Raw genomic sequence first — 15,906 nt, 5'->3', positions numbered from 1 at the left:
GAAGTGAGGTGAAGTTAACATTCCGGGCGTTAACCCTTTGTCAGAGCGAAAGAGTGTGCTCTGACTGTCAACGGCCCAAACCGTCAGCTTCTCCTTGCTTCCCACAGTGGTTAGCATACCTCAATCAAACTTCAGTTGATTAAATCTATTGCCCCATTTGTCTGCCGACACAAAACGACGTTGCTTCATAAGCGAGACTTTATTCAATCGTTCAAAGCACCGCTTTAAAATCAAGTCGAACTGCACAGCTTCCTGATCAAGCCTTGATGCAACAGTCGCTTCAAAAACAACCGAGTTTGGAATCGTTAAGATTGTCTTTCATGTTCAGGTGATGTAGCTTTGGTGATGGTTCGAATAATAGTGGAACTTTTATTCTGTTGTCTGCATTTTTTTTGGCTTCTCATGTTCTTGTTCTCCTTTTGTCCCAACAGATCATGATTGTGAGTACTTATTGACAGTATTTCTTTGACGCTTCCATAATTTTGAGATTCCATGGTTTCACTCTCATCACAAGTACAATCACATCTCCATCCATTAAACGACTTTCACTCTTTTGGGGTTTTTCTCTCTGTGTTTTTTTGTCTCTCGCTCTTTTCTTTTCTTTTCTTTTCTTTTATTGTACTTTTGGCATAATTTATCTACAGGCCTATGTTCTCTTTCACCATGATGGCGTAATTAGTAGAAGTGTAGTCAGCTCTTTGCATGCAAGGAAACAACAGAAAAGGAAGAGGCCATTTATCCCATATCATGTGTTTCATCAATAATTCACTTCTTGTAAACAATGCATCATGTAAGTTTGTACTATGAAAAGAGGAAAGAAGGGGAAGAGGAGACGGAAGGAAGAGTGAAGAACAGAGGAAATAAATCAATGCACTTCAAAAATGATACACAGTGCCTTTCGAAAGTCTACACTCCCTTTCAAAATTTTCACCTTTTGTTGCCTTTTAACCTGGAATTAAACTGCATTAAATCGGACTTTTTCCACCTTCATTTACACATCTTAACCCACAACTTCCAAATGAAAAAGAAATTCTGCAAATTTCAGAAAATTAATTAAAATACAAAACTACAGAGTGGCCATAAGGTCTGGAAACATAGGCAAATATACATTATACAGTAGACGCCGGCCGCTTTATAAATCCACCATGGGACCACGCCGTTTGGATTTATTAACCGGCTGGATTTATTAAGCAGAGAACCTATTTTCAGCCACCTACTGGATAGATAAGACAAAAAGCGAATGTTGTTAAAAGTAGGGTGATTATACTGATTCTGTCTCACTTTCCTCCATGTTAATGAATAGGGAATTCTCAGTGATTCATATTTTTTTTCGCGAAAAAATAAACCCCCTTTTTATCCCAAGGTATATTTATTTGTCTCCCCATTTAAACTAGGGGCACTTTTTTTAAAATATCCAATGCATATTGTTTAGCTCACTCATTGAACCTATAAAGATTTGTTCAAGTCGTAAAGTTGTCGGGTGAATATACTGTGATTTGTTAAAGGTGATTCTAAAGAAATATTTAAAACATGTGAGTGAATGGAGATTTTAATAGCCTCCCCTTTTAACTTAGGGGCACTTTTTTCAAATAACCAATGCATATTGTTTTGCTCACTCATTGAACCTATAAAGATTTGTTCATTCTCAAATTCCTTCAATAGTTTAATTTTCTTTGCACAATAATCCCCATCTAAAATATTTAAAAATATAACATTTGAGTCTTTATATTTTTCAAGATACCCCTTTTGTGTCATTATGAAATGATATACTTCTCTCATTGATCTTGTTTGACCACCTCCTGAGCCTTAGATTATTTTTTGCATAAGCCACGCCCACTTTCATAAGCCCTGCCCACTTTCCATGAGGTATTTTTTATAAGCCACACCCACTTTTCCTAAGCCCCTCCCACTTGTCTAAGCCCCGCCTACTCTTACATCATTTCCAGTTCATCTCCGACTCACAAATAATTCACGAGAAAATTCTAGAATGTTATGGTTTTGAAAAATTTCTCAACGAAGGCTTGCCTGGGCTTGCCCAGGGAATTTTCAAAGAATCCTCCATTTTGAAAAAAAATTCTCCATTCTAACAACATCTGACTCACAAGGCTTGCCTGGGCTTGCCCAGGGAATATTCAAAGAATCAGGTCAGGTCAGGTATGGGTGCATGTGCCAGAACAGTGTGTCGCTGCGTCCACTTTCTGCCGGTACTCCAGGGGCCTCCGTCTGGCCATCCCCCAGGCAGATGCAGGCCCATCCCCATCTCCTTGAGATGATGGTCAACCTGCTGCAACCACGAGGAATGTGGTCAGCCCACTGGCCTCCTCCACTCATGAGACTCCCTCGCTGAGAGAATCTAGTGAGCAGGATCAGCATCAGGAAAACGAGCCACATGTCCATACAGCCGCAACTGACGCTCACGGACTATGCAGGTAACAAATCTCATCCGAGTTTCTCTCAGCAACCGCTCGTTGGACACAAAATCCGACCAGCGATAACCAAGGATTCTCCGAAGAGACCTGGTACCAAAGGAATTGAGTCTCCGTCCCAGATCCTTGGTCAGAGTCCAAGTCTCGCATCCATAGAGCAAGACTGGAAGTACCAAGGACCTGAAGACTCGGACTTTCGTCCTCCCGCACAGGTACCGGCAGCGCCACACCCCATGATCCAGTGAATCCATGACTCCCCAGGCCCAGGTCAGGTTTTATGTCAGGTCAGGTTCGATCTGTGACCTGCTACAGGTACCATGTAAACCTATACTAACCTGTTCCATGGTCGGGTTGTCGGTGACTAAACCGTCTCCCCCACCAGGTTTTCTGGTGAGGAGGGTGTTTGGATATGGACACCCAGCAGGATTAAAAACAAAACCTGTCAAAGGGCGGAGGAGCTCTTTGTGAGCCAACGGCCATCCATATCTAGTGCCCAACCGTGTCTGCGGACGTCCTCCTGCAGTTGGGTTACTTTCATTAGGAGGTTGGTGGCAGGATTTGCACTCCGGCCACCGTAAAATCCTTCATTCCGCAAAACACAAAAACGCAAAAAAATCTGAAAACCCATTCCGTGGGAGTACCTCCTGTGCAGCTTCCCTTCGCAGGGCAGCTCACCGGATGACGAGATTGGAGCAAAGCCTTCGGGACCCCCGATCTTTGATGATAGGAGGGAAACCACGGGATAACATCCCTCGGTCAGATTGTGGGAGAGTGTGTCGGAGTGGTGCTGAGGTGTCGTCCACCAGACGGCGGTCTCCTTGGGTTAACCTGAGGCGGTCCCTTCGGGTGGGTGCCTGGAATGTACTATCCCTGAGAGAGGATGATCACCTGTCTCTGTTATCATCTGAGCTCAAGCGTTTGGACATCGGGATTGCAGCTCTCTCTGAGGTTCGGAGACCGGATTGCGGCGAGGTAATGGTGGGTGGTTACACGTACTATTGGTCTGGTCGCTCTGATGGTTACCATACCCAAGGAGTTGCTGTAGCTGTGTCCAATAAGCTGACCCCAATGATAATTGAGGTAACACCGGTCAACGAGCGTATTATGAGATTAAGGATTCGTCACTCCTTAGGTGTCATTTCCATGGTCTCTGTTTATGCTCCGACTGAGGCAAGTGATCTCACCGTGAAGGATGCATTCTACGCCACGCTCGAGTCTGTGGTTGATCAGTGCCCCAGACGAGATACACTTCTAGTCTTGGGAGATTTCAATGCATCGACTGGAACTGATAGGGATGGTTATGAGGTGTGTGTTGGTCCCCATGGGTCAGGAACTATGAACCAGAATAGCACTAAGTTCCTTGACTTTGCAAGAAGTCATGGACTTAGGGTGGCTGGTTCATCGTTTCAGCACCCACAAGCTCATCGCTGGACTTGGTATTCCAACGCTGGCGGTGTGGCAAAGGAGATTGACCATGTCCTCATTGACGGTCGTTGGAGGATGATCCAGAACTGCAGGGTCTACCGGAGTGCTCAGTTCCTCAATACTGACCACAGGCTTGTTGTAGCAACTCTAAAGCTGCACCTTAAATCCTGGAGAATAGTACCATCCCAGCCTAGGCTGGATGTTGGCAAGCTCAGGGATGAGAGAGTAGTTGAGGAGTTTGCGGACAGGCTGAGTGGACACTTGGGGGGTCTGGGTGCTTTGGGGGGTCCTGAAGAGTTGTGGAGTGCCTTCAAGACCACAGTCCTTGATGTTGCCGGTGGATGTCTTGGAGCTCACCGCAGGGCAAAGAAGAATTTTGTCTCTCAAGGGACACTGGATACCATTGACCAGAGTCGCAGGGCCAGGCTGAATGGCAGAGCTGAGCTGTTCAGGGAGCTGAGGCGTAAAACTACGTGCACTGAGGGTGGACAAGGAGGCCTATGTGCGAGGAATCTGTGAGGGGGTAGAGCATCACCTGTGGACAGGTGATTCTTGTCCCGCTTACAGGGAAATTTGCGCATTGCGTTCATCCAAGCCCATCCCTCGGAGCACTGCAGTTCGAGCAGAGAGTGGTAGGCTCTTGACAGAGGAGTCTGAAGTGAAGGCCCGCTGGGCCGGTTACTTTGAGCGGTTGTACCAGGCTGATCCCCCAGCTGTCGAGTTGGACATCAGGGGTGTTACAATCCCTGTTGCTGACCCTCGAATCAACTGTGGTCCACCTTCGCTTGTAGAAACACGGGCTGCGGTGAACCAGAATTTCAAAGAATCCTCCATTTTGAAAAAAAATTCTCCATTCTAACAACATCTGACTCACAAGGCTTGCCTGGGCTTGCCCAGGGAATTTTCAAAGAATCCTCCATTTTGAAAGAAATTTCTCCATTCTAACAACATTACAACATCTGACTCACAAGGCTTGCCTGGGGTTGCCCTGGGAAACCATAGCAACCAGTCTTTCTGTATAAAAGCTTCAACCCAGACTCCATTTTAAACATTTTTTTACTGACAATGGAGTGCTGTGCTGAGCTTCGTGTTCCTTGGAGTTCTACTACTTGTATAGAACTAAACCTTCAAGTTGATGAACTGGATTCAAACCTCTTATCTATTGAGGTAAGATTTTATTTTCATATTTTCAAAGTTTGATTGAAGCATAGTCTCATTTAATAATTAAATCACTTAATTAATACATTATTATTTTCTCTCACAGGAAATTGTATCTGAAATACGAAATGAAAATACTGCTTTTGCCACAACTTGGGACGAAATTGTCGGTTTGGTTGAAGACCTTGTGAGCGACCAAGACCCACAGAATGAGCTTGAGTGGGATGACTTTGGAGTTCCTTGGAGTTCTACTACTTGTATAGAACTAAACCTTCAAGTTGATGAACTGGATTCAAACCTCTTATCTATTGAGGTAAGATTTTATTTTCCTATTTCCAACGTTTGACTGAAACATAGACTCATTTAATGATTAAATCACTTAATTAATACATTATTATTTTCTCACACAGGAAATTGTATCTGAAATACGAAATGAAAATACTGCTTTTGCCACAACTTGGGACGAAATTGTCGGTTTGGTTGAAGACCTAGTGAGTGACCAAGACCCACAGAATGAGCTCATCCTTGATGACCCAACCAAAGAGTTATACCTTGGAGACCAGCAAAATCCTGAAAAAGAGTTTTACAACAATAGTACTCATTGTGAGTTATCAAGACAATACCCACTGAACAAGTTATACCTTGATGAGCCAGAATACAAGTTTTACCTTGGAGACTCACAAATTTTGAAAAAATCAGTAAATGAGTTATCCTTGGTGGTTTTATATGTGAAACCTACCTCGGAGACCTCAGAAATTTTGAAAAAATCAGGAAATGAGTTCTGCCTTGATGATTTGAACAACCACCTTGGAGACTCAGGAAAAGGGTTCTGCCAAGATGGTTCTAAATATGGAGCCTACCTTGGAGACTCACAAATTTTGAAAAAATCTGGAAATGAGTTATCCCTTGGAGACTTTGGAAGTTGGTTTTCTTTTGGAGACTTGAAATGTGGGTTCTGGCTTGATAACTTACAATGTGATACATATCGTGGAAACTCAACAGGAATGTGGTTATACCTTGAAGACTTGGAAAGTTGGGTTTATTTTGGAGACTTGAAATGTGATTTCTACCACTCTTTGGGATCTAAACCTATCGATGTAGTTCTTTGTTGGATGGTGCTTGATGAGAGCAATATCAAGAAAGTTCTGGGAAGAAAGTGCAGGAAAGTTCTTACTCCCCCTTTCAACTTCATCAAACCTGAAAGCCTTAAAAGACAGAATTGGAAGAAGAGAAAAAAACATAAAAATATATATTGTTAGTTCTGGGAAGAAAGTGCAGTAAGGTTCTTACTCTACCTTTCTACTTCATCAAACCTGAAAGTCTTAAAAGACAGAATTGGAAAAAGAGAAAAAAAAAACATAAAAAATATATATTGTTGAAATACATATTGAAAAAAAGACATTGTGTTGGGCGAGGGTTGGGGTTGAGATTTTGAATGTGAGGGTTGGGTGGGGGTTGAGATTTTGAATGTGAGGGTTGGGGTGGGGGTTGAGATTTTGAATGTGAGGGTTGGGGTGAGAGTTGAGATTTTGAATGTGGGGGTTGAGATTTTGAATGTGAGGGTTGGGGTTGAGATTTTGAATGAGGGTTGGAGTTGAGATTTTGAATGTGAGGGTTGGGGTTGAGATTTTGAATGAGGGTTGGGGTTGAGATTTTGAATGTGTGGGTTGGGGTTGAGATTTTGAATGTGAGGGTTGGGGGGGAGGGGACACACACACACACACACACACACACACACACACACACACACACACACACACACACACACACACACACACATCAACAAACAAAAGTTAAGCCTTGACTATTCAGTTGAGGGTTCTGTGTTTTGGGTTCACAGATCTAAGAACGTCCCCCCTTGACACACATTATATACGGCAGATGCCACCTGTTATACACCTCGGACTTGGCCCTCGAGTGTCCACAACGGCGTATAGTAGGGGGGAGTGAAGCGCCAACCCATTGCTCCCATGGGTATTATCTGCTTAGTTTTGTCTTTTGTAATTCCTATGAATAAAATGAACCTAAAATCTCTTCCCCTTCTAAATCATATATCTTATAAGTCCAAGGAACCGTATCTATTACATCAACAATTTTAACTAGTTCGTTCGTCCATCGCTTTGTATAACCCTTTTCAAAATGAGAGTTCCATCTGTATATTCTTACGATATCACCAACTTTGAACTTGTTTTCTGACATTAATCACTTTTTCATATTCTAATTTTGTAAATGTTTCTGATGGTTTCATATTTGTTGACGTGTGAATCGTGTCATTATACCTATCTACAATATCCTGAATAACAGATGACCATTGTTGTGAACCAAGTTGTGTGAATTTTTTTATATAGTCTCTATTTTAAGGTGCGATTAAAGCGCTCAAAACAACAGCTTTTCCTTCATTAAAGGTACTGTATAATGTAATGCTGTTATTTTTTAGAGAATTCATAAATGTCTTGTTATAAAACTCTCCACCCTCATCAGTCCACAATTTTTGAGGTTTTCTCTTACTTTTATTAAATATCTGTTGAAAGGCTATCGTAAGAGTATAACCTGTTTTGTTTTTTAAAGGGACAACCCATGCGTTTCTACTCCTCAAATCAATAACGGTTAAAGCATACTTGTACCCCTTATCATTATTGAGTTCAATCAAATCAGCAGACCAGATATATAATCAACTTCCTTGGAATAAACCATCCTTCTATGAAACTTTGTGAATATTGGTTTATGTAATTCATCTGCTAATTGCTCTTCAGTCTTAATGACATCATTAAAGCCTATAAGTTTTTTGAATTTCCAAGCCCAAGTTTCAATTTAGCACTAATCATCTTCTTCACGATGAACCTATCAACTTTTTCTCTCAAGGTTGGATTTTGTGTCATAGACAAATTATACAACATTTCTCTATCGGCTTCATGCTTTTCTTCCAAAGTTGTGGCATTCCCATAATCAATATCGTGTCTCATGCACACTTCATCAACCATATAGATGGGCTTACTCCATGATTGAGGATTGTCTGCCTCATCTCATCTTTTATCCAAGTTTGTGCCTGGACCACAGAAAGAATAACCTGGTAGATGTAATTCCCCTGGTATTCCACTAGTTGTAAATTTACTTCCTGATAAAAACTTTTGTATATCTCCTCCACTTTTGTGTTTGGAGATAAATTGACACTTTTTTGAACCACACACCAAACATGTACCTTTTTGTATAACCCTATTATTTTTACTTTTAAAATATGAGATACTTTTAGTATTAGTTTTCTTTTTACATTTGAGACAATAACTCATTTATTTATTTATGAGAAAAATTCCTACAGAGTGTGAAAAAACATTTTTAGTTTCCAACATGCACATTTGAATCTTAATTTTTAAAACATAAAGAATCCTAAAAAATGCCTTCACTTTCTCCTCCATTTATTTAAGAAAGAAATGAAAAAATTTAATCAAAGTCAATATCTTGTCCTTGAAAACGATGTCAATAGTCTTGTCGAAAATATTGCTAATAGACTTGTCAATTCTTTGTTTTCCTCCTCGGTACATTGAGAAATTTATTTTCTGTAATACCTCCAATATTTTTTTAATCTCACTGGTTTCCATATTTTCATATTTATTCATTCTCGCTCTTACTTCCCTCTCCTCCTTCTCTCTCTTCTCCCTTTCCTCCTTCTCTCTCTTCTCCCTCTCCTCCTTCTCTCTCTTCTTCCTCTCCTTCTCTCTCTTCTCCTTTTCCTCCTCTTCTCTCTCTCTTATTCAACTCCTTCCTCGTCCCTCACTATCCTTGAATCACTTACACCCCAAAGAATATCATACATACATTCATCAGGATTTCTTGTTATTCCTGTATCCAAAATTTTTTTTTTACAACAGGAAACCAATAAAATTTCTTTTGAATTTCTAAAAGAGCCTTACGTTTTCTTAACTTTATAATTTTTTCATTATTTAACATTCTAATTAAATCCAAAGTTGTTCGTTTATCAACATCAGCATAATGCCAATCTTTTATTGAAAATACCTCATTCTTGTGTTGTAGAACATATTTATTAAAATACCGAATACCCTTTTCTTGAAGGTATTCTTGCACACAGAAATGATGAATTTCTTGAAGCCTTCTTGCCGTTATTTATGAATTAGAAATATATGTTAGAATAATATTATGACACGAAACACCTCCCCATCTTCCTGTAAATAATTCATTTTGTATTTCCCCACTTATTATATATAATCCTGTTTTTTTCTGTTTTCATGATATAAACTAGGGCAAAACCATTATTATTATATTTACCCTTATTAAATTTTTTATTTGTTGTTTACGAATCGTGCTTCCACAAAACTCATTCTCTATACCAAGTGGATAATATTCTTCCTTAGTAGACTGATTGAATTGTTCCAGGTCTTCTAGGTAAATTTTAAATGACCTATTATACCCTAAATCATTCATATCATACCACCATTGTTCTATTCTCATACAAACGATACGTCCTTCTTCATAAAAATTTATTTTAATTCGAACTGTGAATTCTGTATGGCCTGGAGATAAAATCAACGCTTCTGTATCTTTGTAATACATGGCCGTTTTATTTAAGGATATATATTGTGATAAATCGCTTCATCTCACCACGTCATTCACGTCAGTCAGGCTTGGATACTTTTTTATTTTATAAGCATTTTTCATATTAATATTTTTTGTTATACTATATTTCTGTCGTTCAGCCTGTGCCTTTGTGTAATAATTTGATAAATCAATATCCAGTTCTTGGGATATACCAAAGATAGAACCATCTTTACCAACATGTCATTTATATTAGATTAAAAATAATGTCATAAAATTTTTAATTTTTGTTGAGTTGAAATAACACATTTAGAGATAATTGACCACAACACTTGGAATTTAATTCGTGGACTTTAAATGTTTGATAAACACCATTCTGTAAGAACTTTATGACTTCAACAGGTGGTGGAAGACTAAAACTATCAAAATAATATTTGTCTTGACTATTAAAAATACAAACCCAATGAGAACCGTTCCCATTATTATCTTCTAAGTTCATAATAATATTCTTTGTACACTGAACAAAAATATAAACGCACCAAGCGCAAAAATATAAACGCACCAAGCGATTGTTACTATTTTACCTCGAACTCATTAATACTAAATCTTCACAACAATTTGGTTGTAGAATCCATGGCAATTGAGCATTAAATTTCAAAGAGTTCCATGAGAATTCTGGCGACAGTCTTTGCGCTACAACAGCCGACACAACCGAGGTGTCACTGTCAGAGTTCACACAGTCAGTAGCGGGTGTGTCCACCGTTGGCGTCGCGCAGAGCGGTGCATCTCCGGCGCATGGACATCACCAGCGCTCTCCATGGCATATGCCTGCCCACACCATATCACTGGCACCACCGTGTGACACCCGACGAAGGACATTGGCGTCAGTGTAGCGCTCCCCAGCCAGACGCGGAGTCTGCCATCAGCCCGATACAGCTGGAACCACGACTCATCGGTGAACAGCACTCTCCTCCATCGTGCGAGGGTCCAGCGCAAGTGAACATTGGCCCAGTTCAGTCGGGTCTGACGCCGGACTGCATTGAGGTCGAGTCCCCGGTGTGGTCGGCGGGCTCGGAGGTTGGCCTCCCTCAAGCGGTTACGCACCGTCTGGGCTGAAATGCTCCTGTTATGCAGCCCGACAGTCTCATCAGCAGTCCTCGTGGCCAGTCGGAGTCGATCCCGGAGATGTTGCAGCCTCATGTGACGATCCTGACCGGCGGTGGTCACACGTGGTCGCCGGGCATGTGGGCGGTTCATGGTGCTTCCAGTCTCTCTGAGGCATGTTCTCAGGCGGCTCATGGTGGAGTGGTGGACATTGAAGTGTGCTGCAACGGCCCGTACTGACGTCCCAGCATTCAGCATGCCAATGGCGCGCTCCCTCAAGATTTGTGACATCTGTGGCATGTTGACATTTGGCACCAGTCCACATTTTGGGGAGGCCTTTTATAGGGCAAGCTATAGGGAGTGTTTGTGTCCTGGTCATGCTCACTGACCATCACTCTGTCAAGCCCCATGGTGCTCATGGGAAGGATTACTCAACGTGTGAGTCCACACACTCAGAGTGGTCAATTTCAATGGGAACATCTGTCTTGAGCAAAACAAAGGAACCATTGCTCAAACATATCATCGGTTTGACCATTTTCCCATAATGGCAATCTTGACTTAGATATTTAGGTTGGTGCGTTTATATTTTTGTTCAGTATACGTTTAGGCACGTTTGGTAATTCATCTCTCATACAAATAACCACATTATGAATTTTTAATTTCTTACAATATTTGACAAGTTGTAAATTTGATGTATTCTTTCCAAATTCTTAAAACCATTCATCAATGCTCATTTATTTATTAGAAAGATATAATCCATTACCCCTTTTCGTTAATTTTACACCTGCTTTTGCAATAGAAGAAAGCATATCTCCAACTAACAATCTCGCTTTATCAGGCAGACTTTCAAGTTTTTTAGCAAAATCTACAATGACACCACTTCCACTAATTTGTTTCTCCAACTCTTTGTTATGTCTTTCTAATTCTTTTTGAGCCCGGATTTGAGCCTTACTTTCGTTGGCAGTTTTCACCGCTGTTGAAATACCACCCGTTAATGCTCCAACCGCACTTAATCCAGCAAATAAAGGAATTAGAAATGGAAGAAATCCTTCACTCATCTCTCTTATTGAATATTTTTTCAACATTGGGTTTGTCATTTTAATTTTAAGTGAACCAGTATCATTCAATATTTTAACCTGTTCTCTTGTGAGCAAAACATCAATTCTTACTGCTGCTTTTCTCTGAATTATATTAACGTTAATCGTACAAGGCTTTTGATTTTGAACACAAGATGATAGTTTATGAAGATTGATTTGATTAACATATACCCCAGTTGGTACTTTGCCACTCATTTATTTAAAAAAAATTATGTGAGACTAATCATAACACCATTATCTGTTTTGATCTGCAATTCTGTTTCTTCCAAAAGCAAACAATATGTATCAACTTCTTCATTCTCTCCTCTTTCAATGTATAGGGAAGTATCCACTCGATTCGACTTTATAGTTTCCTTTTGAGCAATCAGGTCAAACGCATAGATTGTATACAAACTTTTAAATGCTGTCATATCCAAAATAGGTTCTTTATTTATATTACTTTCTTGAGGTCATTGCTGTATTTTCCTGACACAGGGAGAAAAACCAAATTTTTGGGTTGCATATTGAATTTATAATCAATCCGGGTTGAGTATGCGCTGAATGAAAATATTGTATTTGTTTTTATTCCATCATTAAAAGCACCTTCAATCAAATCACAGTGAATTAATACCAAATTTATTCCTGAGGATATTTGAATGACATTATCACTGTAAAACATCCCATTCGTTTCAATCTTTTTTGAGGAGAAACCCAATAACTCTCTAAATGAATTATCAATTGTGAAATCAACCTTGTGGTTATTTTTAAGTTTAATCATTTATTTTGAAGTATGTTTTTGAACATCTATAACAATTTTTTTGGTTCATCACCCTGTTCTTTCATAAGACGAACAATTTCGGAAGATATTTGAGAAATCTCATATGTCCCGGGTGAGACTGTTATCGTTTTGTATCCACTTCCCGGATTATAACTAAACTTGTCATTTTTCTCAGTTATATTAAATAAGGTATTATAAGTTTCCATGGACAATAAAGATGCCTCATATTATTTTGTTGGTTCAAGTTGTAGTGGGTATGGAAATGAATATGTGTGGTCACTTGTTGTGAAATTAATACTAAGGATTGTGCTTCTCATCTTGTTTAATATGAGATAAAATGTCTTTATATTGATATTTATTTCTTATTTTCATGTTCATGAACTGGTCTAAAATGGCTGATGCTTCATTCAAACAATTGTTATTTCCAGCCTTCTTACTACCTAACAACAATAACAGTCTATGAACTAATTGTGATGGGTCATTAGGAAGAAAACTAACACCTGAACCAAGGATAGTTAAAGCCTGAATACTGTGTTTCTCCTTCTCATTCTTGCCACGTTTACCAGAAAGACTAACCGTATAATTAACAGAGTTCAGCAGATCAATATATACTCTATCATCATTATTTTTCATATCCAATGGTTTATCAAAATACTTTGATTCATCCCTCACAGTTGAACCTTGTCTTCCATCTTTTGTGAGAAGAAACATTAATCTCGAAGTTAGTTTAACAGGGGGTTGAGCAGAACCCAAGAACTTTAATACATCATTAAATATCAATACCTTTTCTTGAACAACATTAAATATTGCTGGTTGTTCTGTTGGAATGAGTCCTACTTTGGTTTTTGAATCCGCTCAATATTCATTGTTTTTAAGAGCATTAACAATATAATCAGGGGGGTGATTAATCTCTTCCAGTTGTTGAAATAATCCTTCATCATCATATTCTAATTCTCCTATATGCTCTAATTCTTCCTCCGCCATTTCACTGAAATCTTTTATCATTTGAAGTTTTTTATGAGCATATTCTATTGTGGGAGCTGTGGACACATCTATAATTTTTTCTTTGGAAGTTTTTAAAAGTGGTTTAAATTTTTTTTCTTGTTTTCTTTCAAATGCTTCTTCACCCGTTAGTTTCTGTCTGCATTTCTTCTTTATGTCTTCCTCTTGTTTTACAACTTTCGAAACCAACCCTTGATGTTCCTTAAATCTTCTTGCTCTTTCTTTCGCATCCATTTATTTATTGGAAAATATCATTTAATATCTTATCTTGTTTCACAACAATATATTTATATTTTTGAGTTGTGTGCTTCATATTATCCCCTAATTCCTTTTTAATACATAATGTAGAACAATTATCTCTCCAAAAATTGTTTATATCTCTTATAGCAAAAATTATATAAAAAGTATGAGCATTGTTTCTGATGTAACGACGAGGAAGTTGAAAGTACAATTGAACAAGATAAATACAATTACAAGAAGAATGTCTCCCTCTTGTGTAGTAGCTGTCCATTACCGTTTGGTTTCTCTCATTAACACAATCATCAAAGATAACGAGGTTCTTTTTTGATTTGTCCAAATCTTGGGGAGACGGTATATCATCCAGATTATCACTAAGAATGCAAGTTATCAGTTTTGATTTCTTTTTACATCTTTGTGTATCACAAAATAGTTGTGTTATAGCTTCAATGTTATAATCATTTAGGTTTTTTTGAAGTTTAAATAAACCGATTATATCTTCTTTTTGAAGACCAGCATTAAAACCTTGTGAGAGTAGTTGATACTCTGGTTGAAAACTCAACTTTGTGAAAATTATTAAATTATCATAATCTAAAAAGTTGGGAGTCAGGAGCATCTTCAAAAGTAAGCAGGTTTTTCCACATCTGCTTGAACCAACCATGAAACATCTTAATGAATTTGGGAGATTTTTATGGTTGTTAAATTTTATCTTATTTTCCCAAATGGGTAAAAAATCATTCATTTATATATTTGGAAAACAGGTTATTTAATTTATTATTGGCTTTTTTAGAAACTCTATATTTTATCCGAAGTTCAGGTTTCATTTCAGGATAATCCATTATTTTATTTAGACAATATCTTGTGTTGATATTTCCCTGAAAATGACAATCGTGAATAATATATAACAATAATCCTTTGAACATTTCTCTAATACATTCAGTTTCTTCCCTTGTAAGGAAAGGTGTGTTATCACCCTCATACTTTACATTCATTTCTCCAATCAATCTTGCAAAGTAATTCATTTTTGGTGTAAATCTCAAAGAATTATTTTCCTTTTTATATTTTTTATTATCATTAATTAGATGATAATCACAGAATATACATTGTTTATAGGCTTTTGACTCTGTGTTTAATCCCACTCTATCACACGCAGGACAATTCTCAAATTTGTCATATGGAGAATCAGTGAATTCAAGAGGCTCAAAATCTATCATATTTATAAAGTAAAACTTTACTTAAACTTAAATTCATGTTCGGAATCATCTATACTTTCAGACATTTGAACACAAACTCTCATGATCTTCAAAATCTTCAGTTGAATATTGACTCATATTTAATTAGTAGAAACAACATTACCATTGATATCTAAATACTTTTTTCATTGCAAGATTCCACTGCAACATTTTTTACATCAAAGGTAATTTTAAAATGATCCTTAACTACTATTGAACGAAATGTCATTTCACCTGATATATTAACATCCTTTATTTCATCAGGATTTACATCTTTAGGTTTGTTGAAAAAAATATAAATTTCTCCTTGCATATTACAGATGGTCTTATCTTTTCTTTCTAAAGCTTCATCCATAAGGTTTTTATTTTTTGATACTTTTTCTTGTTTCATTGCTTTTTCTAGTTTTGAATATAATACCATAAGGAGAGGAGAGACTTTTGTTAGAGATACTTTAATTGATGTTCTTCCAGGTATACTAAAAGCCCTTCCACTGAAGGAAATTGAAGAACTCATATTATTTTCCATAACTGTTTTTATCCTATAGTTGTTATATTTATCTTTGTTCAATTTTACATCCTTGACATATTTCTCAGTATCTTTTACAAATGAAGAGATTGATTGAAACTTGTCTTTTGTGTCTTGAAACATTGTATTTATTAAGTGAAAAAAGTTGGAGGATATAATGGTTTTAAGCACTGATTTACCTATAAATTAAACGAAATTTTCATCAAAATTTTAGTTTAAGCAAAGTTTTATTATATAAATATGGTGAATACAACGTACTGCGATGTTTGTAATCACGAATATAATTATTATAAAAAACACCTTCAAACCAACCAACATACATTTAATCTGTTCCGCCAAATATCTCCTCTTGAGTTGGAAAGAAAACATTGTGATATCTGCTCAAAGTATGTTT

General features: G+C 37.9%; 1 protein-coding gene across 6 annotated transcripts in view; it reads left to right on the top strand.

The window, feature by feature from the left end:
• ADAMTSL2 (ADAMTS like 2) overlaps positions 1-553 on the top strand; it is a 225,241-nt gene extending 224,688 nt beyond the window's left edge. For all 6 annotated transcript variants that reach the window (XR_015051130.1, XM_085854359.1, XM_085854358.1 and 3 more), the window contains one exon: positions 1-553. This exon is cut by the window's left edge and continues 940 nt beyond it. The gene's annotated coding sequence lies outside the window, so the exon portion shown is untranslated.
• Positions 554-15,906: the final 15,353 nt, after the last annotated feature.

The sequence above is a fragment of the Eptatretus burgeri genome, chromosome 14 (assembly GCF_056783735.1).
Source record: "Eptatretus burgeri isolate ZD-2024b chromosome 14, Ebu_testis_v1, whole genome shotgun sequence".
NCBI classification, from domain to species: Eukaryota; Metazoa; Chordata; class Myxini; order Myxiniformes; family Myxinidae; genus Eptatretus; species Eptatretus burgeri.
The sequence above is the reverse complement of the archived record's forward strand: the minus strand, read 5'-3'. Positions and strand labels throughout refer to the sequence as shown.